Below are 27,519 nucleotides of genomic sequence, written 5' to 3'. Positions count from 1 at the left end.
GGAATGGTCCAGTTGGCTGCCCTACACATAGTAGAAGGGATAAAGGAATCGAAAGTAAAAAGTCCGCGCTACATATTAGTAGAAAAATGGCGAAGAAAGTTAGAAAACCGCAAGGCATGGCCATGGTAAGTTCAAATACAGTACAAAGCACGCACGAAAGAAAAAGAAAATGTGCACAACTAAGGCGGTAAACTGACAAAATTAGCGAACGAAGGTCGCTGCACTCTAGTAACTAACCTAAACTCGTTCAGACAGGCCAGTGTCCTTTAGAAAGCGAAGTAAGGCTTTTGTAGCCTTTTGGGACTGCGACGGGCAACGCCTATGATTCAAAACAGTTTTGCTGTAAAGGGGTGCTTTTTCAGGTACTGGAATGTGGTGAAGATCTGCTACCTCGTCGTTGTGAATCGGTCACAATGGCACAACAGGTGATCACTGGTCTCTTCAGTGGCGCACATGTCACAAGCAGGGCTGCATGGGCATTCCAGTAATAAAAGAGTCAGCACTGGTGAAAGCAACACCTAGCCATAGGCGACAAAGTATGGTGACATCCGCGCGTGGCACATTAGTGGGTGGGCGGCGCTGCCAATCAAACTCGAGTAAGTGGAGACAAGCGTTCAAGAGTTTTTTGTGTTCCACTTACAGAGAGTGACTTGGCAGGCAATCGACCCCAGAGATCTTGCTTCATCACTGCGTGATAGAAGGTATGCAGGAAAATCTGTCACTTTTATGGGCGTCATGAGTCGCTTTATCAGCACTCTCGCTTCTAGTAATGCTGCAGTGTCTTGCGAGCCACTAGAATATACTAACATGTCCATGTCTGATTACTACGTCACATGTTTACCGGATTTCAGCCACAAGTTTTTTATAAGGGCAGCAGTAAAGAGCAGACTGATTGCGCTGAAGAGCAGGCCTCGAGTCGCACAGCACAGCCCACTTTTCTGGTAATTCCCGCTGTATGAATAAAACAGCCTCCAGAGTGGCTGTAAATTCAGAAGCGGTTGACGATGTCAAAATTGAAAGTTTCAAATGAACATCGGTGTACGATCCTGGTATTAGTACAGCGCCGTCAGGACTGCAGGTCGTTACCGCTACATCCGTGTAAACATGAACCCAGTCTGCGTAGGCATCGGATATGTGCAAAGTCACGACCAATAGGACAAACATATCAGCATGGCACAACAAAGGTACCTACGTTTTCGGTCGAGTACTGCTCTGGAAAAGCGTCAAGCATTGCCCTGGAACACGAGCTTGTTTGAAGTGACGACATTCGTTGTGATTCTGTTACGGCCGAGCAGCTTTTAGTGAACAGAACGTTGAATGCATGATGTGCAGTACTTTTCAGAACATGACTGACCTTTTCAGCTTCCGTCATCTGGTGAAATTTTTGAAAATTTCGGGTATGTTCTTAATGTCCCAGTTTGCTTAATCAGTCGCGCTCTTAGAGGCGTTCGCCAGTTATTTTGTGGCTGCGAAATTATGATTCGGGGACTGCAAAGAAGTCTCCCTTCAGTTATATTTCGCTGCACAGTGACGATTGGAGGTCTTCGCAAAGATATTTCTGAATTTCTTTTTAAAAGTTTAAAAAGTAGTGAAGTCAGGTGCGCGAGCCTCATACCATACGTTTGCGGTGCATTTTAAATAGAAGATCATTCTTTCCAGCACAGTTGGATCTAAATTGATTCTCTTCCCCCCTTCGTCGCACATATAGGGTCAATTTTCGAGTGTTAACGCCATCGGTGCCGCAGTGAGTTCGGGGATCATGGGGCTGAGTTAGGACGACAAATGCAGGGTTGCTCTTTGCATATGAAAATTTCGGATACCTGACGTAAGGCACGGAGATTTCACCAATCGAAACTTTCCGCTGCTGCTCAACACTGTACTTGTACTGGGGATCGACACAGCACTTCACCACACAATATCACCAGGCAGTGGAGGAAAAAACGTGTTTTTACAGCATTTGCACGACCAAGTGTGATGGAATAGCCAGCTGCCTCACGCGTCAAGTTCACTCTGTCGTCTCGCACATTCATCAATGTTCGGGCTTAGGTTATACCAACTACAATAATAATTTGAACATTTTTTCTGGCACTCAAGTCTTCGTGCTTGCCCTGAAGGGGAAATACCTGCCACAATCAAATACTTCATTGCTGATAAATTGGTTGGCGTCTCTGTCTTTCTGTTTCGTCACCCTGTGGCGCGAATTACCTTCACAGGTGGACTGCGTGCTCTTCAGGTGACAGTTTTGCTATAGTGAGGGCTGAACATGGCTGCGTGCACCTGTTCACCTCACGTGCTATGACGGTCACCTGTCACGCGGCACGCACCAGCCTTTACCATTTACCTTGTCGAAACGACAATTCTTATATAACGTAGGTAAGTACTAACGGCCTCAATCGGCCACATAGCTTAGAGTGATTACTAGAGGCCGGAACTATCGGCAAATGCCTATTTTTTCCTTTAGTCCTTATGAAGACGATTTCATATATAAGCAGAGGATAAATTAAATGAAACACTTTCGGCAACGCTTTAATGTGCCTATAAGTACCTATTTTAAGGTTCCTTCATATATAAATGTTTTAGACCCTAAAAAATGTCTGTTTTGAGTCATATTGTCTTGTTCAGTTTTTTCGCGCCTATGTTCCGCTAAAACTGCTTTCGATCCAGAAACCGGGAACTCAGCGTTCTCCTCACGTTGTTTGCGTGGATAATTCACGCGTTCTGACAAACACGACGAGACGCGGAAACCCGTGCTCGAGCAGACGCCACGTCAACCCGAGGTTACTTCGCGGAACTAAAGTGGGCTGCCAAAGGCGCGCACGCAGAGACACCGCCGCCAGCCTCACCGCAGGTGTCAGCATGAGCTTTTTTTCTGTGTCATTCTTCGGTGCTTTGTCTGCGCATAAATGGAGAAAACGTTTGCCGATGTGCCCTGTTCATTGCTAGCGCGACAAAAACAGGCGACGAAGCGAATGAACGTGGTAAAACCGGGTATGTACCGCTCAAGGTCAAAGATGACGAACAATAAAAACCACGTGAACATATGAAAGCGCAAGTTTTAAGGTGACGCCACAAACACGTGCATAGCGAACAGCCAATGCCGAGGACATCGCCAGCCGTCAAGCCGCAGCACCTATAGCTCGAAAGAGGAACGGCTGGAAGTAGCTAAAGAACGAAAATCTCATCCATTCTTCAGTCTGATCGCAACAACCGTCATCTGCCATGCAGGGTAAATTTAAAAGGCGTTTACAATCTAGGTCTAACGGTTACTTGAGAATATCCTCGCGTGCTTTATAATGTTGTTAGTAGGTATAAAGAGCATACCTACATAGTGGTGTTATTCCAACCACCCTTGCTGGGCATCCAATGCTGGAGTAAAGTATGACTCAGTTTTTTTTCGTGAGTAACTGATTTTAGTTCACTATCAACGGGATTCATCGCTGTTGTCGTCAAGGGGCAGTTACCAATTGTGCCTCTTCTACCAGAGCCTGTTGCGGCCCCCTCGGTACACGGCTAAGCGTGTAAGACTTTTATAACAAACACGTCTGGGTTATTGATTACAGCTTCGCAGCAGACAAGAGCATCGCAGCCCAAATTATTCTGTCACGCAACACATGAGCTTAACTTGGCTCATTCATGTGCTTATTTGCCATGCTTATCAGAAAGCTTTCGGCAGAGGAAAACTTGGGCACTCTTCTATACGAAAATGCTGAGCTCATTTAGAAGGTGCAGACAGGTCCGCAACCATCCCCAAATTAGCGGTTGCTGAAAGACCCATTCCGAATAGTAAATCTGTCTCGGAAATATCACATAAAGCTCCGGGATACTCTGTGCTCAAAGTAGTTTAAAGATTTGGGCGAAATTGATATTCCAGGTGGAAATAAATCATAGAGTGTTCCGAAGTACCAATTCGCTCGGCCAACATCAGGGGTCGTTGCGCGTTCTTTTTTTTTGTGCACGCCAAAAATCTGCCTTTTTAACCCTGCGCAAAAGAATATATACGAAACGGCAAGATGCCATTCCAGGTACAGAACTTACCATTAATGATGAAAATGTCCCCAATGTCCCACACCACCGCATCGTATTCCTCACCCTACCAAAAGATGGCTCAGGCGCCCACACTATCCTTCCCTTGCAACGGACTCTCAAGCAGCTCATTCCCCTCATCCACAGGCTTTCCGATCAGCGATTTGGACTACAGAAGCTGACACCCTTCGCACCATTCACGCCCAATTAGCCGTCTTACGTACGGGACACAGTATTTGGCTCTCAAACCTGCACACAAAGCAAAACTAAACATCGCCATACGCCAAGCCTACAAGGCCACCCTAGGACTACCTCCAAAAATAGCTACAAGAAACCTTCTACAGCTTCCCGTCCATTATACATTCAAGGAACTGGGAACTCATCGCCCCTCCACATTCACACGACTCAAGCTCACGCCAACCGGCAAGGGCTACACTTACCCGGATATGCTACAGGCCTCCAAAAAATGCGAACAGAGGCAACGCATCTCTCTAGCAATCTGTCAATCTATCAAAGTGGCACCCATTACTAGAAATACGCACCCCATCTACAACAAGGCAAGCCGACCAGCCCGGATACGAGCCCTCAGAAAACGCTTTTCAAACTCCCCCTTTACCGGTACCGGTATCTCTCTCCGTATCATCAAGAAGCTGCCCATGCCGTGAGTGTAACCGATGCCAACGGGGCAGAACTGACAGCTGCTACAGTTCCCACGACCACAGTTAAGGCAGCAGAAGAACTTGCCATCGCTCTGGCCGCCACCACTGAGGACGATTACATCACAGAACCGGGAGGGTTTTAAAGAAGCAAAGGTCTACTTTGCCTTTACTGCCAGAAAAAGCGTAGTGGCGGCGTCGTTCACTACCGAGGGCGCCGGCTTGATAGTGCTCAAAACACGGCTTTGTAAACATAGCGGATGCTTTTTGCACAGGCCGCTTGAGCTCCTTAATAACATGGCTGCCCTTGCACGGCGGCCGCCGGCTCGCTGCTCCGCGGCCGGTTTTGACGCTCCTCCCGCGTGCGAAAGGAGCGTCGAGTCCGGCCGTGGCTGCTCCTGTTGGTTGCTGGTTGGTACGCTGGCCGCGTATTTACTTGCGCCGCGCTAATGAAGTGATGTTACGCCAGGTAACCAGATGGCCTCGACTGGCACAGACCACAGTGAGCAGCAAGTGAGAACAAATCGTTTATTGACATCCGCAAGTTTACAGAGGCCAGGGCATCATTTCATTTCGGTCGCTGCAATTGTACGTTGCTTTCGTGACAACATTTTTTTTGCCATAACAACTCGTTCACTTGCGCTAAGATTTCCAAAGAAGGGCAAAAATGAAGTATTGACGGCGGCAACGATTTCATTTGCATCGTCTTTCTAGCGGAACGCATAACACTCACCTTTTGTTGGAAGAATCAAATATTCTGGCCTCGACAGCTGTCTTCCGATGCGGAATTTCCCACATTTGTCACTCCACAAGCACTCAATTCCCGTGTTTCGCCAGTCCTCTCAATAACTGATTGACGCAAGAGCACATAACAGCAATAACAGTCACGAAACCCGTGATCCGCGCACATCGAAACGGTGAGCCGTTGCAGCGGTTTCAATTTGTATTGGCGGCTTTGTGGTTGCGAATTCAGAAACGAGGTGGTGCACCATTCGGCTGTTCGTAAAAAGTTGCGTATATTTTTCCTCAACGGATGTTTGATGGGGAACTTGTTATTAATATTTTTAAACAACATATTGTAAGCGAACTGTGTTGGCTCTTTGAGTCACGGAATGCATGTTTTGTATTCTATACTAACAGTAACCTTTCGGTTGCGGCGTCTGGTAGACTTGATGGTCGAAAACTGCGCTGTAGGTTGGTCACGTGGGGCGTCGATTTTACGCTGCCTATAGGGAAAACAGGGAACGTCCAAGCTTGAGAGGCCTGATTACAAAACTGTAATGACAGAATCGCAAGCCGCTTGCCGCAACTTCCTGGTAGGTCGCATAACACCCGCGGCCCTCAACATTCTGCAAAGTGTGCGCCAGCTCCCGGAAATACACATTCTCTGGACCACCGAACACGAGTCCTGCGAACGAAATGAGGCGCACAAACTGAAGCCCTTGTTCATACACACCGGGCCGTTCCTCAAAAAGGCGAATACACGCAGCCCCTTCGCTCTCCAAAGCCCGCTACTCACACTTAAGACACAGATATTCTGGCCCACTACCACCACGAACGACGACAGTTCCCGCACCACATCCCAATTCATCCAAAACAGAAAGGACTACCTTTCGCCGACTTCAAAAAAATTCATAACCTCGCGCCACTCTCTTTCATGCCATGTACCCCACCTTGTACTGAGCTAGATGTAATTTCTTTTGAATCAATGCTTAGAGCGCGAACAATTAGACGAAGGACAAAATTGTTCGCGCTGTAAGCGCTAATTCAATAGAGTACCAACTTGCCCAATTTCTCACCGTAATTCATGTCACCTACCTGGCACCCTTTACCACCAGGTATTGGAGTGTCGAAAAACCCCATCCCTTGCCCCGAATGCTCACCCAACGCATGCGCCATGGGCGGCCCAGCTAGCCAGCACCGGACCTTGGTCACAACGCACTCTAGTATGTCACCGCCATGCAACCAACAAGAACGTCTCGTGCTTTGCAGCTACAGAACTGCACTTATAATGCACCTTGTTTGTGAGGCATATGAAAAATAACAACATTGGTGATTAGGGAAAGTTGGAAAAATTCAACATTGCGTTCTTTATATTGGTCTTAAAAGTTCAGCAAACTTCTGACTTACGTGCAGTTGAGTGGATTGTTCAAATAAACCATTTAAACGACATACACTCGGATTGGCACGAAAAATGAAACAATACGGGTACATAATACTAAAAAATCAAACATCCTAGCGTGACAAGGTGCATAAAAACCAGGAAGAACATTTTCGCAATTTCAGAAGATCAGCTATGCGATTCATTTTAATTTGAAGCTCCTTTCTGAAATAAAAAGCAATTGGTTATTTTCTTTAAGTCTGCATATTTTCGAAAGGAAAACGCCTCTGCGATAGCGGCAGTAGTTTGTGCTTTTTAGAGTTACAAGTTTGAAATTTTAGCGATCCGTCCGACGTGCTTGTAACCCAGTGCCTTCTATGGGATTTTTCTAGAAAGAAAACGTTTCTTTCCTGTAAAGTAATTTATTTATTTATTCATATTACCTGCAGCGCCAATAAGGCATTGCGCCAATAAGGGCCAATAATGTCACATATCATACACTTTTTTTTATTTTTGTATCCAATTCTCGTCCAAATTAAACATTTTGAACAGGCACACTTGTCCCATCTCTTCAGTAAATACTCTATACTATAGACCCCAGGACGACATTAAAGGTGTTTGGCAAAATGATTGTGAATCGCCAATTATTCATTTCTGTTACCTTATATCTGGCCCAACCGTTTAAAGCTTGTGATAAAAACGCCCAGTGTTCTGGGGAAAAAGCAGTATTTTGAATTTTTGCTTGTATTTCGGGGCAGTGGTCACTTTGGGGTAGAAAACTTTTTTTTCGCTCCGCTGATAGCTCAACGCATCTAACCGGTTCGCGAACCGTTTCGGCAATATGACTTAGTCCAACCGGAACCGAACCGCGATGAAATGAATTCACAAGAACCCGAACTATAACCGAACTAGATTTGTTTTTGGTTCGGCACCCTGATCTCGGTGTACATCCACAACGTAACGGACACACACCCCTTCATCCCAGCCTATTGGCGATTTGGCAAAACACGCTCCCCTCTTAAATGGTGAAGAACTTAGCTTTCCAGCCTACATTTCTTCGTAGGTCACTGCCACTGCTGACAACAGGTCCAGAATAAATCTTTCCAGAGAGGAAGGAAGGCCTATGTAGTGCCACACTTGGCCTCATTCCAGCATGTGAACAGCATCCCAGTAGACTTACTCGCTTGAATAAGGTCTTCCTGTGCAGACTTCGCGTTGGAGTTTCTCTTTCCCTTGTGACCAGGGCATGACATCCACACTACCGTTACCCGTGATGATAGCTTCTCCTTCTGCCTATCAGCTGCCGCAGAATTGATGGAAATGATCTGCTATAGATGTGCCCTCCACTAGAATCAGCTAGCCGTCCACACCTTCGATGCGCAGGCATCTACCCTAGGGGACCCCTGGCCTTCAGTTGCGGCTCTGTGGAATACACAATAAACTCTCTCCTTACCCTCCTCCGCGAGATGGCTGATTACCTCACCAGTAAATTGAAAATGCAAACTTACGTAATTGGGAAGGTTACTACAAATAAAAAGAAACACGGCGCATCTCGCACATCCATCGTACCCCATTCCAGCGAAGCTTAATGTGGCAACGTTATCACTACTACCACTTTATCAATGGCCGCGACCGCCGGCCGCGGCAGAGGAGCTGTTGCCTGTCAACTCGTTCGTATGTCTACCCAAGGCCATGCGTCACAGAGGGGTAGGAGCAGGTACCCGAGCTGCTGCCGGCGTCTGAGAAACCGGATACAAGGCCCACCGACAGTGTGCACAGGTCTCCCAGAGTGGGTTCTTCTCCACTTTCTCGAGTGCAAGGGGTGGTGAGGAATCCTCCCCAGCTAACGTATCGATGCGGATTGTTTTGCCCAAACCTACATTTTGCTTGGCGACGGCACTGCCGTTGTCGACCGAGCGTCTGTTGACGTTCACGACGACTCAAGGGGACATACGTTTTGTTGTATAAGCATATTTCACACTGGGTGCAACTAGGTTTACTTTTTTCCCACCACTATTATATTTCGTCGTCGTTCTTACGTTTCCTTCATTTTTTGCAATGGGTCACTGACCGCACATTTCATATTTGTACGAACATAAGCCCTAATGAGAGCCACGGGACACGTCAGCCGGCGAAATTGACGATTTTCCAGGAAAGTCGGTAAAGCTGCGAAGCTAGTGCTGGTCGCAGCCGCTCGCTCTCTTCTTCTTTGTTCTCCCGCTGTGTTGTCGCATTGAGGGCTAAAATGTTAGAACGAAGGCCTTAAGCACCGCATTGCGCGAAAAAGAGTCGTCATGGTTGCTGTGTTTTTGTTCACCTCTATATAAGACAGAGAAGGCTGTAAAAAGTAAATGACATTTGACTTTCTATGTGACTTTAACGCGCAACTCAGGAATAGGAGCCAATTACTTTACCACTGCTCCACCACAGCACTTTGCAGGCGGCTTAAAAACTTCGATCAGTGACTTTCTAGGGTTAAAATGTGACGGCATGTGAGTATAATAGTTGCGTGCCAGCTACAGAAAATGTTTATTCTGGGAAAGCACTAATGTCAAGTGTGAACAGTCTGCCTGTTGAAGAAATTTCCTCCGGAGGACGCAGAAACTAAAGGGCAGAAACAAGTGCAAATAGGATGCAGCACGAATAGAATCTTATAGACCCCTTGCAAAAACACTGGCCACACTGCACTTCAGCCTGGCTATCGCTATCGCCATCGCCACCGAGTTTCGTGCGGCGGCCATGCTGAAGGAAAGAACGCCGCTGCTGTGCAGTACAACGGGCAAGAACCTAGAGCTGCTAGAACGATGCGTCGTCATCGCGCACTAATCGAACGGCATCCGAGGTTCTAGAGGCTTTTATTGGGTTTCCTGCTAGAGAAGCAATCAATACAGAGTATCGGAATAAGCCACGCAGGAAAAGCTCGGCGCTCCTGGCTGTCGAAGCTGTGCGCTGGTCGGTGCAACTTTCATCGGCGTTTTAACAACCATACATGCGCTCGACACAAGTGAGTGAGCATGCCAACACACTACTGTGTTCCCGTCTGCAACCACTGCGGATACATTGAAAAATCCGGACAAAAAGTACGTACGTGCAGTACATCAGACGGCGCATTTCGCACAATTGTCGATTGCGGTTTATTCGCGGGTTTAATATATGTTGGCTTGGAGGTATTCACGATTGCGGTATTTATTCGCGCGTTTTATCTTTGGTGTTGCTTGGCGGACGTTTAGTGCATCCGTTGCCAGTCGGCATACATTGCACGATGTCCTGACCGCGCTTTCATTTGCTTCACAAGTTTCTGTATTTTCGCTCGTTATTTAATTTTGCCCGCAAGTTCATCTAGCTGGGGGATATCCAACGAGCCTAGACGAGCGTCAGATTTAGTCATCAATGCGATGAACGTTTGCTGCTTTTCAGCAGCTTTCACGAGCCGCTGTCGTGCGTTGTTAAGAGTGGTGAAGACTGTAATGTTTTATTGATGCTACCATGCAGTAGTTCATTTGGGGGAAGATTTATTATGCAAACGTTGTGTTGGCAGGGCGCCTTGCGGCACAAAAAACACGACCAATCGTGATAAGTGCTCTTTATTTTCAGGTGTCATACCACAGGTTTCCAAGCGAAGTGGGCCTCAAGAAAACATTAATCGCAGCCATCAAGAGGGATGAGCGGCCACTGTTTCAAGTCTGCAAGGCAATCAAACTGCGCTCCTAGCATTTTCTAGCCAGACACGTTTGTACAAATGTGGCAAGTGGCCATCGCCTACAGCTAAAGTCAGCCGTGACGTCGATTTTCCCCTTCAGGAAGACCAAGCCTCCAAGAAAATTGCCTCGCCAGCGAGCAGGCTCAAGTATCCATGCCCTCAAGCCAAAGAAACGGGTTCATGCACACGCGGACGGCCAGCCGCCCATCGAAGTCGAATGTCGGGAGTTTTTGAGCACTCCTGACGAGAACAAGCTTCCGCTACAAGAGATTGTCGTAGAAGACGAGAACCTGTCTCAGCCGCACACTTCTGAGAGCCACTGCGAGTGCAGAAAAATAATCGCTGCACTTAAGGCTACAGCTCGCCGCAACCAGAGTTAGGGAGTCGAAGCTGAGGACGGAGGTAGCAGGCACAGAGCAGGCACTGGCAGCACAAGCCATCCTCCTACGCCAGGCTAGTGCTGAATTCGCTAGTGCTCAGGCAGAGCTAGCTGTAGTGAGGGACACCCTCAAAGCAAAAAAATCTCAGGAAAACGTGCTTTAAGATGTGCTCGTTACTGCCCAGCAGTGCTTGCAGAAGGTCAAGGACGAGTATGAGCCATTCGGCATTGAAATATTCCGACATAGCGATGAGTATGTGCAATTGTATATGGGACAGCTCGACTACGAGAGTTATACATGCTAGAGTTTGTGGACCCCGGAGAAAATGGTCAAATTATAATACGCCACCACAACAGTGGCAGCCAACAGCACGAAGGCTACAAAGGTCGGCCACAAAAGGTTAGCACCCCAAACCAATTCTCCTTGGTCCTCATAAAGCTTCGGCGTGGCGTGTTTCACCAGCACCTTGACACATGTTTTCAGTGTCAATGAGCACGGTGTCTAGGATATTTTGAGTGTGGGGGGATTTTATCTACCTCCAACTGTCAGAGCTGACTTCATGGCTGTCGCGGCGAGCTATTGACGAGGCAATGCCTCTCGCATTTGTGCAGAAGTCCAGCTCCACGCGCGTATTCCTTGATGCAATGGAAATACGCTGTGAAGTACCATCGTCGTTTGTGACACAGTCCGGCCTGTACTCGTATTACAAGTCTACACACACGTTCAAAGGACTTGTTGGTGTGTAACCTCACGGATTGTCACATTCATTTCTGAGCTGTTCACCGGATGTACTTCAGACAGAGAATGCGTGAAAAGAAGTGGGTTTCTGGAGTTAAAATTTGATGAAGGAGACTCTATCTTGGCCGACGAAGTCTTCCGCATTGAGGACCTTGCCGAAGAGAATGAAGTGAAAGTTAACATTCCACCATTCCTTCGACGTGACCACTTTACAGCTGAGGAGACCCATGAGACCCTGGGGATCGCTGCAATTAGGATTCATGTGGAAAGGCAGATACAGCGCATTAGGTGCTTTCATAAATTTGATCGCCCCATTCCCATTTCACTGGCCCGTTAGCCAATCAATGTGGATTATCGGTGCAAACCTTAGCAACTGGCAGTCTCCTATAATTCAGGATTATGCAGCCAGCTAGCTACCATGTACATCTAGAGTCTAGTTCTACGCTTTTTTAGGGGGCGTCATGCGCTAAAGCTACACCAGGGCGTAGTAGAGAGCTCTAGAATATTTTGGCCCACCTGGGGATATATATAAGGTGTAGTGCGACAGCATGCATTAGGAGTGCAACTGCACCTCTTGAACGCCACTTAAATAGTACTGCAACCCCTCTTACATTTGTTGCTACATCCGTCTCACGAGCTGATTGCAGCAGAACGAAGTTTACGAAGTGTACTGGCGGAGACCATGCACACTCTAATAAAGTATTTTGTCCCTGTAGCTTCTTTTTATTAATTGCATAGGAGTAAACCCAGCACACCTTGCGACACACATAACACAGACACTGCGCATTTTAAGTTTATATTTTTAAGGCGTGTTTAATACCGAAATGCAAAACCGCTTCTCTCAGACACACTGTCAGGGTAAAAAGCTAATTGGTAAATAAACAAACAGTAGACTACACAGTTGTGGTATCGATAATTTTCACAATGCAAAGGGGGATACACAATCTGCCCTCAAAAAATGGCTTTGAGCATTTTCAGCAGACAGAAGAATGGTAAGGTAGGAGCAAGCGGTCAGTGGAATTGAAGCATGTTTTGTACAGCGGGCACGACTGCATGTCAGCATTTCTCCATTAGGAAGGGGAACTAGTTGCCTTTATTCAAGCAAAATCGTAAAAACTCAACCATACAAAAGACCACCCACTCAATTTTTTTAATGCTAAGCAATAGTTACCAATATTGGTCCAAAATTTTGCATCAGTGGCACTTTGGATACAGCCGACGGATGGTACATAAAACAGCAGAAGCATGGCACAATATGACCGACTGCCCAAAGGATAAAAAAAGACAGGTACATACATGCTCAAAGTAACGGTACATTTCTCAGGGAAGCTCCTATAAACAAAATAACTAAGCGAATATAAAAAAATTAACGCGGCGGACAACCGAACTCCTGGACCACCACAGTTAAATGATTTTAGCTGACTAAAGGTGAACCATGTAAATGGGTTGTCAGCTCGACTTATATACGTGTATTCGAGACACATACTCAGTACTACAGCAAAGGCGTGAGCATGGTATTTCCACAAGTGGCAAGACAAGTTCCTGCTAATAGATTATATGTAGGAACAGAGGGGGAAACGGCCCAAGTAACCAAAACAGGAAGGAAAAATCACACAGGAAATGAAAACGACTGGACACAAGCACCACCCGATGCAAGCCACTGTAGGCAACAAGGCATGCGACAGAACACACAGCCTTCCACGCGACACTTCCAAAACTTTCATGAGAGCACTGTATACGGTGATGCACTCTGCATAGTCTACATCATCAGCACATGGCAGCCCACCCAATACTGGCATATTCATTCCACAGTTTAACACTAAAGCTTTTGCAGTCATACTTCACAGGAACGGCTTAGGTGTTCTTGCAAATATTTTAGTGACACAAGCATTCATCGGCCAACACGATATCTTTGATTTTGTAACTGCAGCAGAAGCGAGGTGCTCTCTATAACAACACTTTGCTTTCAGCTTTTTGGATGAAATTGGTGTAGTCTGGCAACAATAATGCCTAAATGGTGCAGGGTACTTATAATAATTATATTCTTTATTATAAAGAAAGTATGTTGTTCACATGCCCTCTCTCCGCACCACCATGGCGGTAACCGGTTCCTCGGGCTCGTTACTCACTGCTGCATCCTATCATCACGATTCACCCTCCACAGCTGAAGCTCACGCCATCGCCAATGCCGCAACCACAGCCAGTACAACCTCGCATCTCACTAACCTTAAGAACTTCCAGCAAACCTGCCGTTTATACTAAGCTGGTCTCGCTGCCTAACCCGCCATACTGATTCTGCAACGTTACCCTACTTCACTCCTCGCCACTGTCGGGGTCCCTGCCCATTTGAGACTGCTAAGGAACGAAGTAGCCCATGCTACCGCCCGCCAGCTCCATTTCCTTGCTTCCCTAGACGCCTACCCCGTGGACAGTATTGTGCTGTCCATCCCGCCGCGGCGGCTCAGTGACTAAGGCGTTGCGCTGCTGAGCACAAGTAGGCAGGTTTGGTTCAAGACCGCGGCGGCCGCTTTCCTGGTGGAGGTGAAAAGCGAAAACACCCTTGTGTAACGAGATTTCGGCGCACGTTAAAGATCCCCAGGTGGTGAAAATTAATCCGGAGCCATCCACTACGGCGCTCCTCATCGCCTGCGTTCCGTCGGCGCGATGAACCCTACAATCAATCAAGGATAGTGCTGTCCACCTTGTTTGCCATCCGCGTGCTTTCGTTGTGCCTAACACAATGAGAACTTCCTTCTGCATCAAATCGTTTTGAAACAAATAAACAAAAGGCAAATAAACAGTTTTTAAAGTGTGACATGCAGTGATGAATGCTTGTATTCTAGATTAAACCGCGGCCTGGTGACTGCCACCTTCTAGAAATGGCAGAAGCGTGTTAAAAAAGAAGCAGTTAAGCTGGTCCTTCATTGCCTGTTATTCGGCCTGCATGAGCCGAATTCGCTCAATCAGAACGAAATTCTTTCTATAGACAACAAGTCACCCTAGCTAGTCCCGACAGCCCCATTTGGCTGACTACCTGAACATAATGATACTCGCCTTTTTTCAGCCTTGGGCCATTCTCAGTGAGCTCACTGCAGAAACAGCAGCTCGCCAGCTCCTTCCCCTTTTTGTCGCGAAGGGTGTACGGGCGCTCAATCTGCAGCACCCCATACGGCCCTTTGGCTGCGTCGAACACGAGCGTGTCGGGTGATGAACCAAGCCAAGGGAAGGCGGGATTCACAAGCAGGCCGCAGTGCAGAACGGTGACGTCGGGTCCCATGGTACGGAGCACCGCCTCATAGCTCTTTGCATCCATAGCCTTATTAGCGATGCCCTAATTGCATACATGTTAGAACAGCATCTCATAACGCTGCCAAATACAAACATCAAAGATGGCATACTCTCGGCAGCCTGAAGCACGCGTGTGCACTAGCCTGGCACTATACAAGCGTTATATGCAGGGTGGCTACTGCAGTGACACTGAACAACGCAGATGACTTAATTGTCATGAGTTGCCTTGAATATGCAAGAAATTCGACGAAAACACCGCCTTAGGAACACAAATATTGGGTTCCTGAGGCACCTGTGCACAGCACAACAGCTGGCTAGCCCCTCACCTTGAGTCCATGAAGCTTCGGATCATTGCTGTTCGTGCCTGCGTCCAGGCTTATAAAAGATTACACTGTCTCACCTAGCCTGCCCTCAAAAGATTAGGAATCTATACAAAGCACAATAGCAATGAGAAGAGGTTTCTTAAGCACTCTTCGCTTCTCAAGTTTCTGTGCCACACAATTACGCACCCACAATACATTCCAAACAATAAAATTTTACTGAGTCAGAGAAATATTAAACATGTTTACAGTAAACAAAAAACAGTGGGGAAAAAACTTTTTCAAAGTGTTTAAGTATGCTCAATTTCTCCTCATCGTGTTAAAAATGAGATTTCAAGTATGTTATGCACCTGATAGGAGCCACCCTTGAAAGATCTCTGCTATCTGTCAGAGATTGTAGTCCTTTCAAGGACTACTCCATTCCTGCCAGCTCAACATCAAAGTTTGAAGCCGTCAGCCTCAAGCTCCGCTCTTTCGCCCACGTTGCGCTGTCCGACTCCTGCCGCGTGTTGCGCTTCAGGGCCAGGGATGCGGGCCGGGTGGTGATAAGAAAAAAAGGAAACAGGCGAAAATGGTAACCTCTTTGTACTAAGGTTCCACCAATTACTCTAAACAAGATAAGCTTCTTTTAGTTGTAACTAGGGCACGAAACCCAATGTACCTGCTGTGCCTGTACAAAAGGCTGGCCAGAATGACATGGAGGAGTTTGCATCGTTTTAGAGCCGCAGAAGCGAGTGCCCATGAAAAAGCAACTTAGTGGGTCTTGGCACTGCCTGCAAGATATAAGGTTTGCATACCTCAAGAATTCCGCTGCCTCATTGGTGAGTGGATGGTAGCCATGGCTGCGCATCCTTGAAAAGGTCGACCGGAGGTACCAGCTGGCGTACGGAACGGACACCGGCACAATGCCCGACGTCTGTGCACTGAAGCCGTAGGGCAGCAGTGCCTGCTGGTAAGCAAGGGGCGACGATGCTGGGGCCAGGCCGTACTTTGTTTCCTTACACGGCTTCTCCGGTGTCAGCAGCAGACCCCGGTTGAAGGCGTTGCTCGGATTTCGGGCCAGCATGTTTTGGCACAGCCTCTCCTTTGCCGCCGCTTGCAGTGCCGCAGTGTGTGGGTGTGCCCGGCGCTCTGTTGGTCGTGCAAGCTTGGGAACGCTCAGCCCGCCTTCCCTCACGCTCCGCCAGTCAATCCCTTGGATGGAACTCCCCGTTATGGCACTGCCACATGGCACTCCCCACTGCTGTGGCAAATCGGTGCACGCCATGTGCAGGGGCGCTTCTCTGAAGACCTTCGATTGCAAAAAAGCAACCGTCCGCAGCATGCCCATTAAATCGTTGCAGGCAACCTTCCCTGCAGGGCATTCACAGTTGCCATCAACAACTTCGCCGTGCTGGCCAATAGCCGCTAGGATAGTATATGGAGAAGCGTTCTTCTTGCTCCGATGGCACTGTGCTCGAACGAACGCAAGTCCAGTGCTGAAAAGAAGTGTTCAGAATGTGGTGACTTCTAGCAACTTTTATACTCTGCAAATAATACAACCAGTACAAACACAGACGCTGCAACACTCACCACCACCACCCATAAATTGGCGGTGTGTTTTTAATGCTGCACCCCCTAACTTTCTACATCTCATTTGCTCATCTGCCCCCTCACCTACCTCTCTGCCTTCGCGTTCTTATACCTCTGCCCCACCGCTACGATCCCCCACCAGTAACCACTTTCGACGGAGCTAATTAAAGGCAGCAGTTCTGTTGGCTATAAGGCTCGTGCTTTCGCTCTGAAACGAGCGAGGCCAGTGCTTTCGCCTAGTATCAAGGCTGGCGCACACGAGACGGGATATTCAACAAGCGGTTTTGGTCAAAGATCTTTGCTAGAGGCGGAAAGCAACTGTTTGGGTACTGCATGGCTGTCCTGCTTGCGTAGGTACGTACGTACTCAGCTTTGCACGGCGCAAACACCCTCGAGCATTGATCTCCCCGCTGTGCAGAAGCGCGAGTAAGTCTCGCGGTGTTTTCCTTCTGTCGATCGGCTGCTCATGGTTTACAAACTTTTCTACGGCGCGCATAGGAAAGCTGAAGTCGTAGCGCAACGAACACGGGACGAGCAAAAAGGTAGCCGGACGGGCGACCCTTCGTTCTACCACACTTGCAGCCGGACGGGCGACCCTTCGTTCTACCGCACTTGCTCGGGATGTGTTAAACAATGATCCAGTACAACTTTCACATGCACTTATGCACCAGCGGCTGAAAGAAAGTCGCAAAGGCAAAGAAAAAAGTTGTACCTTCGCTGGGAGTCTTTCGTCGTCAACGTCGACGGGAGCACGTACGACTCGACGCTGAAGTTATATCGCCTTTCAAAGCAGCGTTCTGTCGTCGGTCTGATCGCGTAAAACTCTCTTAGCTTGTCCTCCCTCAGTGGAAAAACCCTAGATAAATTGTTTTACCAGCCCGTAATGGGAAAAACAATCGCTTTGCTCGCGCTTGCCATGCTGCTAACTCGTTCAGAGCAACGCATAGCGAACGTGAGATATGAAGGACTTTCCTTCACCATGGCGGCGGTGCACAGTGTTGCCAGCGGTGCACATGGTTGACGCCTTTTTGAAAGGGCTGTATAAGTACCGGCTGGCTTTTGTCTTCAAGGCCCGTAAGCACACCGGAAGGCTCCCAGGAATATTTTTAGGTAGGTTTATCCTATTCGTCCTCACACAAGTATATAAAAGTGCCGGATAAGTAAATTTTTGATGGTAACTTTCCCAGCCTCTTCGCGGACGAAACGTGCTCCGGAGTTTGCGACGAATCGCTAACGGAGTGCGGAAATTAAGACAGTGCATCAACAAATCGAGAAAGCGCAAAAAATCTGCCGCCCGGCAACATAGTCCGCTCACCGGTATTCTAATTTCTCTAACCTGCTGCTTCGCACACAGCTAGTAGATCACCTCCGATGTCCAATTATTAGGATTCATGATAAAGATGAATTGAAATTTTAAAGCAAGTTTTACCAAATTCAAGGAAATGAAGTCAGGAGATATTTTGCACTGCGGAATAAAATGCGTGCTCAATCTAGCGATAGGGACTGATTACTGTAAAGTTCGAACAAATCGCGGCATGCATAAAAATGTATGCTCTGCTATTTTATCTTCAATCGAACCCCTCGTAACTACCCGCTGTACCCAGCCATCAATGCTGTTATCACGTGTATTTGCTCTCTTCTCAGTCGGTAGACTTACTCCGCACCCACGCACTATCGCAAACTAAACGTCTTATGTGAGGTCTCCTAGGCCAACATGACGGCACGTGAATACAGCAGTTGCTCTACAGTTAGAGGGACCCCATTCTGACGAGGCTGTACCGTAATGCGCAGCTACTTTGCATGTCAGAATACTCAGGGCCAAAAGATAAACAAACAGCGGTAACGGGACGCAAACACGATGCAACAATGAGGACGTTTTTGATAATCGCTAGGCTTTCAGCTTGAAACCAAGAAGTTTACTTTAAATTGGGAGGAGTATTTAAACATATATTTTGTACAACAACCGTAGCCCAAGAAAAAACGAAAGATGCATCGGCTGCGGTCGTTATTAAAATATGAAATATATTTTGATTGTTCTGCAATATATGTGGTGAAATATTTACTCGGTAGCATATCCCCTATATTGGCTGCTCATTCAAAGAGTGAAATAAAAATTCATTCTCTGAAACCTGATAGAATGGCTACGCCGTGACACCTTGCAAAGCAACTTCACATTAAGCTTGCCAAGTTGTATCTAGTGGACTCTAATATTTCTGAGCGTTGCATACGCATAGTACAATGTCGCAAGATGTCACAAGAATAAAAACAGGCTTCAATGAACTTACTTTCTTGCTGCACAGAATATATAATTAGACATACGTCATCAGCATAACCAACTAAAAACCGGTAATTAAATGTTGAGTCTGCCACTCCCGGTATACTTGTGCCTGTTGACCCTGTAAAGGATGATAAAGTCTGTAAAACGTTTATATTCAATATTTGCCCCAGCCGCGGTTCTCAGTGGCTAAGGCCTTGTACTTATGTGCACAAGGACGCGGTATTATTCTTGGCCGCGGTGGCCTATTTTCAGACAAACGTGAAAACGAAAACGCCCCTGTGCTTCTGAACTGCACTTGTTAAGGTCAGGTGAAGTTCTTTTGAACTCTTGCTGCGTTTCAGTAAGACAAGTCAGGCACAAGTACGAAAGGGATAAGGCTACTAAAAGCGCTGCCCTGAAACCACTTCTAAAATGAAACTAGTGCCCTTATACTCTGTAAGGAAGGATGACCTGCCAAGCTGAATGCAGTCCAAGGTGTGCGCGAAACAAAACGCGCTTGTTTCTAATTTGTGGTTGAGCATATTTCTAAGCGAAATAGTTGGGTGGAACTTAGAAGGACCTCATCTTTATTCTGGCGGAGAAACGTGGAGCCGCCTTTTTCTTTCCGACATCGTCGGCATCTTACTGTCTCTGTAACACCCCAACCCAATCCGCTCGACCACTGAGGACAACGGACAGTGGGCCGGTTGCAGTGGGCCGGTTGAAGTCAACGTTTAGACCTCTTGCCAGCACAACGAACCTGTCATCAGTGAGGGAATATGAAACCCATTTGTGCGGCTGCATCACCCCTCTCCCTCCACTCTCAACGCGGGCAAGCATAAACCGTCAATCGGTTATGTGCGCGTGCTTAGAAGTGAGAAACACCTAGAAAATGTCGCTCTCAATGCCGTTTAAGCTGAAAATTCTATTGCCTCAGGTAGAAAGGGAAAAGTTGCTGCTCACCCTGGAGGGATGCGCAGCTTTTCGACGAGCTGGAACTTGAGGCGGCAACGGCGGCGCCAGCGGCTATCCCTTGTTTTCGCCCCCATACGCGCTTCTGTTCGTACCGACGCTTTCTCAATTCCCGCTGTTCCTCCTCCAAGCGACCATGCGTCCGTACCATAGCAAGTTAGAACGTAGGCCTCAATCTTTATTAAAATGGACAAACATGTGTTTGTTTATTTAGCTCTCCCGTCGTATGTATCTTCATCATCGTCATCATCACCAGCCTATCAACGCCCAATGCAGGGCAAAGGCCTCTCCCATTAATCTCCAATTATCCCGGTCTTCTGCTAACTGCAACCAATTTATCACCGCAAACTTCTTGATCTCATCGACAGATCTAACTTTCTGTTGCCCATTGCCCCGCTTGCCTTCTTTATGGAGGCACTCTGTTACCCTTAATGACCAACGGCATCTTACTACCTCTTTAACAAACAAACCCAGGGCCAAACATCTCCATAACGGACGACGGCCGTACGATGTCAACGTTTAAATACCCCACCAAAACAACGCGCATGTCAGCGGTAACGGCCTGAAACCCCGCTGTGCGTGCACCTCCCTCCTTCAACCACCAAGGACACGCATAAACCCGCAGGTGGTGATGTGGACGTACTTAGCGGGAAATACACAGGCAAATATGTTGCCCAGAAAGCCGTTCAAGCTCAAGAAACATTATTGGCTCGCGCGGATCCCACAACCGAGAAAGATGCTCTTTAACTGGTAGGGATTCCCAGCTACTAGGTGAGGTGGTATTCAAGGTGCCAACGGTGGCGCCTACATTTTCGGTGAGGCGGCGGCTTTAAGCAGTTTTGACAATAAAACTGTTTAGCAAATCGTACTTATATGTGTACGCAGTAAAAAATACCAAGAAATCGCCAAGCACGCGGACGTGATCAGAGGCCTAGCGGCGGACGCCTGGCAGCTAATAAAACCAAGAAAATGACCAGCGCTCGTCTGTGCGTGTTTTGCGATGACCCCCCCCCCCCCCCCCCCCCAGCGTCCCCTGCGCACGTTTGTCAAACCAAGCATACCCCCCCCCCCCCCGCTTAGCGAGACTGGCCAATAATGTAATGGCCAGCCGGCAATTACAAAAACCAGAAAAATGCCGAGTGCTCCTGTGTACGTGCCTCCTTGCGACCACCCAGCCTTCATGGCTCACGTTTGTCAAGCTAAGCATACCTACTTATGGAGATTGGCCAAGACCGGCAAAAGCAACAACTCCAGTGTTCACCGTCATCGGGGCAACACTTGCTCGCAACGAGAAAGGCGCGTCATAGCGTACGCTCCTTTATGGTAATATCCAATGAATATCGCTTCCAAGAAATGAAAGAAGCTCACACTTATATTAACAATGAAGGACTAAACATCTCATGGCTCAACCCATGCTACATATTAGCTGTCCTCCCTGAACGTAGGGTTTGTGTCGGGCCTGGGTTGTTTCACAAATGGTAAGATGCCTAAGACTGGGGAGGGAAACGGAGAACCACATATTTTTCCACAGGAATGAAGCTCGAGGCCTACAGACGCATGTCGTTCGCTTGGAAAATAAAGTGCGAGACCTGAAGAAGCGTCGGATCCAACAGAGAAGCAGATGGGCGGCAAAAAAACAGAAAGCCATTGCCGCTGCCGCTGCCTCCAGAAGTGCCAGCTCGTCGAGTAGCTGCAAATCCCTCCTGGATGAGGAACAACCTCCCGTTGGAGCACCGACGTGCGGCAATATTACTTGCTCAGATTAAGGGCTTTCAGAGCGACATTTTCGCTTCTGTCTTTCACTTCTAAGCACCCATAAATAACCGGTTGCAAGTGTATGCGTGCACGGGTTGGGATTGGAAAAAAGACACAGCCATAGGCTTAATGTACTTAAAGGTCATAAGTTGCGGTGGCCGGAGGCTTCAACTTCGACGTGTCACAGCCCATTGCGTCGTGTCCCGTGTCCTCAGTGGTGTAACGGATTCGGTTTGTGTGTTAAACGAACAACAATATGCTTACAACCTAGGATGGAAACAGACAGCTCCATGTTTCTACACTAGAGTAAAGCTCGGGTACTTCCAATCTTAATTTTTCGAATTGGCTAGCAAGTATGGTCAATGAAAATTTACAAACAAATGTGCCTCGTTTCGTGCACTCCATACGTTGCTTCCACTATTGCAGGTCATCCTTCTTCACAGAGTGGAAGGGGGCTAATTTTTCTACTTACGGGAGAGCGTATGCAGCGTACTGGCGTATTTAGATGGGTAAATATTCACGCCAATTTTGTGGGGAGCGACTGTTGCCTATTTGGTGGGTGTTCCTTGGTCGCTGCAAAATGCGAATTCCCAGCGATGCGAAAAATTGTCATTGCAGGTGCCACGCACCTTCAGCTCCGAGAAAAAAGTTTCTCTACAAGGCGTCCCTATTTGGGTAAGGAGTCCCAGAATTGGTAGGTCTGTGTCTGTTAAGCTGGTCAGCCGTAACTTTGTCTGAAACACCCTTGCTGAACACCTGTTATTAGTGCTTTCTAAGCTACAAGTGTAATTTAGGTTATAAACTTATAACGTAGGTTCAATATAAATGTGTAATTTACTGTGCGCTTTCGCAATATTGTATGTCGCGGCGCTCAGTTGATGCCAGTGCCCACGGTTAAAATAGATGTAATAAGGCAGACACATACTGTACACTCACACACTCAGTCATGCTGCCGCGTGTTTCTGTAACCCTTTTTAACTTATCGAGCTGATATGTCTCCGTTGGCCGAATACCATGTCGCTCAACAACAAGTTTGTCTGCATATACCTGATACTCATGGCAAAAGGAAAAGGCGCAGCAATAAAACGTGTTAGATTTGAAGTTATTTGGATATTTCTACAGCCGTTGCGCTGCCACGTTCTGGAGGTGAAGGCACTATCCATCCTATCCGCATCAGTCTTTGTCTATGCGTTGGTACTAAATGTCTCATGAAAACAGTGACATTGTCACTGAAAAGGTGGCTGACAATGTATAAATACTTAAGTTCATGTTATAGATCTTATTCCAACATAATCTACTCTACTGTATTTATTGTGATTCGTCCGGTTTGCATCCCAAAGATTATGGTAAATAGCATAGAGCACATAAAAGAAAACAGTGAGGTAGCCCAAGATTTGGACAAAGAACCCAGAGTCACAATATAATCAGGTAGCAGCCGGTATGCTTGAGTTAATGCCATGAAACGAAACTTGTACGGGCCACTCCAGGAAGTTAGGAGAAACTATACCGTATCTGTGTTGTTGAGCTGTACAAGATGTACTGTCTCTAACGCGTTTAAACAAGACGTTTGACCGCATGTCATTCTGCGCAATATTAACTGGCTAATATAATGGCATAAAACCAAACCACTTATACCATACGGTGCCTCGAAAGGTATAGCCTTGACTCGTGTGTATTACTCACCCTGTGTGGCGTTACAGCTGACCGGGTACAGACGAGAAGTTATACAAAAAAGGATGTCAGATGGTTCAGCACTAAAAAAAATTTGTCTGGCAGAACGACGGTTGTTTTTCCTTATTTTGTAATCTGAAATTATTTGCAAAACAGCCAAGGGAGAACGGCTACTTTCAGCTCGCATAAAATCTCTTGGCACCGCATACTCGTTCACCGATGATAAAACTGTTCTACCATATATTACGTTCCCCATCTTGAATATAAAATGCACAGACTTCAAATGCGTAATTATTTATCAAATTCTCCGACGCGCACAGCTGGCACTTCTTGTTTCACTCGTTATTTGCGTCTGCACTAAAAACTGTTCTCAAAGGTGGTTCCCCTGATACAGTGATACGCAGAAATTACACACTCTAAACTTCGTTCTCTAATATTTCATTGTTTACTATCTCAGCAGCACGCTGGATATTTTAGTGCCCAGCACTTTGCCACCCGATACCTTGGTTTGGCGGCGGCAGCGGCGATGGGCGCGTTACGGAGCTAGCGAACGATACACCGAAGGCAGAAATAAAACGGGGGAGGAGCGCCTGACGAAAGTGTAATGGGGAGAGAGAGAAAGAGAGAGAGAGAGAGAGAGAGAGAGAAAGACTTTGCTACGGCGCCACCCCTCTCACTGCCTGTCAAAATTTCGCCAGGCGTCGTCGCCAAGGACCGCCTTCCCTATCACATTTTTGCCAGCCAGCGCTCTCCTTCGTTCATGGCTCATCCAAACCACGTGACATTTACGTGGGAGGTTAAAACAGCTTTTGCAACAACATACTCGGCGGCGGTCACGCGCTGAGAGATAACGGCCGGGTAGTCCACGCCACTGTGCATACACTGATCACGGAATCACTTCCTTAGACGCAGCAGCTATGCGTCCGGGCGAGAAGACTTTACTTCTCGCTGGGCGAGAATTTCGCAGTGGGAGTGTAGTAATGGTCAAAGCTTTCTTATTTTATGAAAGAAGTAAGGTGAACGGCCAAAGATTGCCATCATTACATGCGTACTCGGCGAACAAATTCAGTTGCCTAACTGCCCAAACAAAATTTGATGACCAGCAAGTCAGCTGAAAATAACACAATGCTGTAGCTACACAGTGTTCACATATTATCACGGTTAAATAGGGTGCCACTAACAATCATAGCTAGGATTCAAAAGTCGTCAAAGGTATCGTCGCCACCAGAATGAGGGAATAGGGGTGGCCTCCGCGTTCAGTTCGCTTCCCTACGTCTCTCATTTGTTTTTCGTGCTACACCTGCTTCTGCGCGCAGGACAGCGGTGCGGAAGTGATCGGTGATTATGTGTGCACGTGTTCAAGGTGCGGTCTTGAAACTTACGGGTTTCAGGCATTCCGATTTTCTTCCCCCTGCAGTACGATAGGTAAGCGCCTTCATTGATCCCGAGTAGCGCCTGAAGGACTGCTGAAGAGCTTATAAAAAACTTGTTGTGGGCATTCTGTTATAATTTTCTTCACGCCGGATTAGAAAACCAAGTCTATGTTACGTCTAAATGCCCCCAAACCGCCTTTTTTGCAAAAACAAACCGATACCTGCCGAGTGTGCGATCAGAGCCCTCGCTAGCTTTCGCAATTGGCTGGTGGTAGATGACGTACTATTCGGAAGTGCCGATGCTGCGGTGGCCGTTCGGCCTCGATGGCGTATTTAGTTACCGTTCAAAAACGGGCCAAACTGTCTAGTGGGGAATGGAAGACGAACAGAGACTTTCCTTAGGATAGGGGAGCCTCAGGGAAACAAATAAACGATTTCGCCCTCGACGAGCTCAAAAAAAATTGCGCCAATCCACCCCGTGAATGTGGTTGGAAAGCAAAGCTGTAAACGGCACTCATAACAATTACCCATGCTACGTCACTTAAATTCACTCACATCGCTCTACAAATAGTAAAACCAGAGAGAAGTGAAATTCACCTAACCACACCATTTATTACTTCAAAGAGATATTCTTGGTAAGGTTAAATCAATGCACGATGCATGAACGGTGTTTGGTTGAGTTGTATTGGTGTAGCGGAAGAGTGGAAACTTTTTTTTATAAAATTAAAGTCAGCTCCAACCCGGTGTTAGACGATCTGACTTCTCCGTCTCTGCGCCGCGAACGCAGGCGACAAGATTAGCGGCAGAGAAGGAGGAAGAGGAGCAAGAAATACTTCTGTTCAGATTTCTGAACTGCCCAGAGTGCAGCCCTGGGGAGTGATTCCTTCTTCTGTGGGGCCCATATGCAGTCCACTCGGCCTGTGTTCTGGCCACCCGCTGAAGCTGGATAGGTAGAGAGGGCCTGGACAGCGGCATCTCCCATTGCTCTTGTTGGGTAGTTGACAGAAAGAGAGGAGGGTGCTCAGGGCTAAAGTCACACATCCCGATTATGGGGCGGAGTGTTCCTACTTCTGAGAAAAATTTACATTCAGCGTTGTAGCGATTCGGATGCATTAAGTGAAGACGCGTAGGCTGTGGGAAGGGGCGCGGATTGTATGAGCCGTAGGGTAGTTTGTCGTTCTCTGGAAAGGTCAGGGTAAGGCGAAGGTACGGTCTGTCTCAGAAGGCGATAATGCTGGGTTATCTCCCTGAACGTGACAAGCGGGTGACTGTCCTTGTGCAGCTCCATAGCATGGCAGGTAAACGCGCAGGCTTGTTGGGTGGGCGTATTTGTTGCCCTCCATTTAGGCATGATGAGGTGTGCAGATGAGCTGCATGGAACCGTTTGGGGAGTGGTTTTTTTAGCACGCGCAGTGCAAGTCTGGACACCGAACCCGACTGGTAATTCCAGTAGGTTTGCTGGGAATCGGCGACTACCCTCCAAACCCCTGGTTGCGTGAGAGCCAAGGTGATGGCTGCCTCTTCTGCTGCCATCATTTCTTGGGTCCTAAGCGAGGTACACGCGAGGAGGTTGGTTCTGGAGGTAGCCACGATGATGGCGTATTGCTGCCCTCGATGTTTGGAGGCGTCTGTGTAGATAACTGCATGATCCCCACCGAGGGTGGTGTTTAGCGCTTGTGCCCGTGCTTTTCGGTTACCCTCGTCAAGTGAGGAGTTCATATTTCTAAGCAAAGGGAGCATCTTTAGTTTTAGTCGCCAAGAGTCTGGGAGTACGTCAAGCGGAGTGACATTCTGGGCTGCCCAGCCAATCTGCTGAAGCATGCGGTTACCCACCGCAGTTCTGAGTCGGACCTTCTCGTTAGAAAGGTGGCTTTCTATCAACTCTTCCACCGTGTTGTGGAGCCCCATGCTAAGCAGCCTCTGTGTGGACGCACTCATGAGAAGACCAATGGCCTGCTCGACCGCCTTTCTAATCATCATATAAAGCATCGCTATGTCTTCCTTGTCGAGAAGAAGACAGCGGGTGGACGTAAGTGACTCTCGAAAGGACAAAAGCTTCAATTATTCGAAAGGTACCGGATTTCTTTAGTCCTCGCTTCTTGGTGGCAACTCGCCTGATCATGTGTATGATTTGATTAATGCTGTTTTTGAGGCGCTGCAAGGAGACGCCACTCTTGGTGTTAGCATCGAGATGTAGGCACGGGATCTTGATGCTGGGGCTTGGAGTGATGGCCTGGCCATTAAAGAGTATTTGAATGTATTCCTTGATTTGGCGTGCGGGCGGACGACAAGGAGCTGTGATTGTTTACGTGAACACTGAAGGCCACAGGCTTTAGGACATTGGCGTACTAGAAGGTAGATGCCATGCACTGGTGTGAGCTTCCTTTAATTTTTGTAATTTTGCATGACGCTTTCACGTGGCATTCAGCGAGAACGCAGAGGGTAAACCCGTAGATGTGCTTGGTGAGTACACCACCTATCTTCCCAGTCTTCACGTGGGCTCGTAGGTCAATCGGTAAGACAACGGGCTCTCGCTTTGTTAGTCTATTAGTTCCAGGTTCGATTCCCGGCGGTGCCAGTACATTCTTTTATTTCTTCGCTGGAGTTTTCTGCTGACACCAACGGTCGCGAAAGAACCCTTCGAGGGTAGAGGTAAAAAGCTTTGCTTTAAAATTTTGGTTTTCTCGCGACGACTCCCGACCGACTTCGCTTT

At 47.6% G+C, this 27,519-nt stretch overlaps 1 long non-coding RNA gene and 1 pseudogene across 1 annotated transcript in view; one reads left to right on the top strand and one right to left on the bottom strand.

The window, feature by feature from the left end:
- Positions 1-11,157: 11,157 nt before the first annotated feature.
- On the top strand, positions 11,158-11,935 carry LOC144168099 (uncharacterized; annotated as a pseudogene).
- Positions 11,936-19,063: 7,128 nt separating this feature from the next.
- The window catches only part of LOC144167211 (uncharacterized), a 102,959-nt gene continuing 94,503 nt past the window's right edge, over positions 19,064-27,519 (bottom strand). The window contains exon 6 of the long non-coding RNA XR_013321888.1: positions 19,064-19,174. This is a non-coding gene — a long non-coding RNA (uncharacterized LOC144167211). The remainder of the gene's footprint in view (positions 19,175-27,519) is intronic.

Source organism: Haemaphysalis longicornis, unplaced genomic scaffold (assembly GCF_048455015.1).
Source record: "Haemaphysalis longicornis isolate Haplotype H1 unplaced genomic scaffold, Haemaphysalis longicornis Haplotype H1 scaffold_2, whole genome shotgun sequence".
Lineage (NCBI taxonomy): Eukaryota > Metazoa > Arthropoda > Arachnida > Ixodida > Ixodidae > Haemaphysalis > Haemaphysalis longicornis.
The sequence above is the reverse complement of the archived record's forward strand: the minus strand, read 5'-3'. Positions and strand labels throughout refer to the sequence as shown.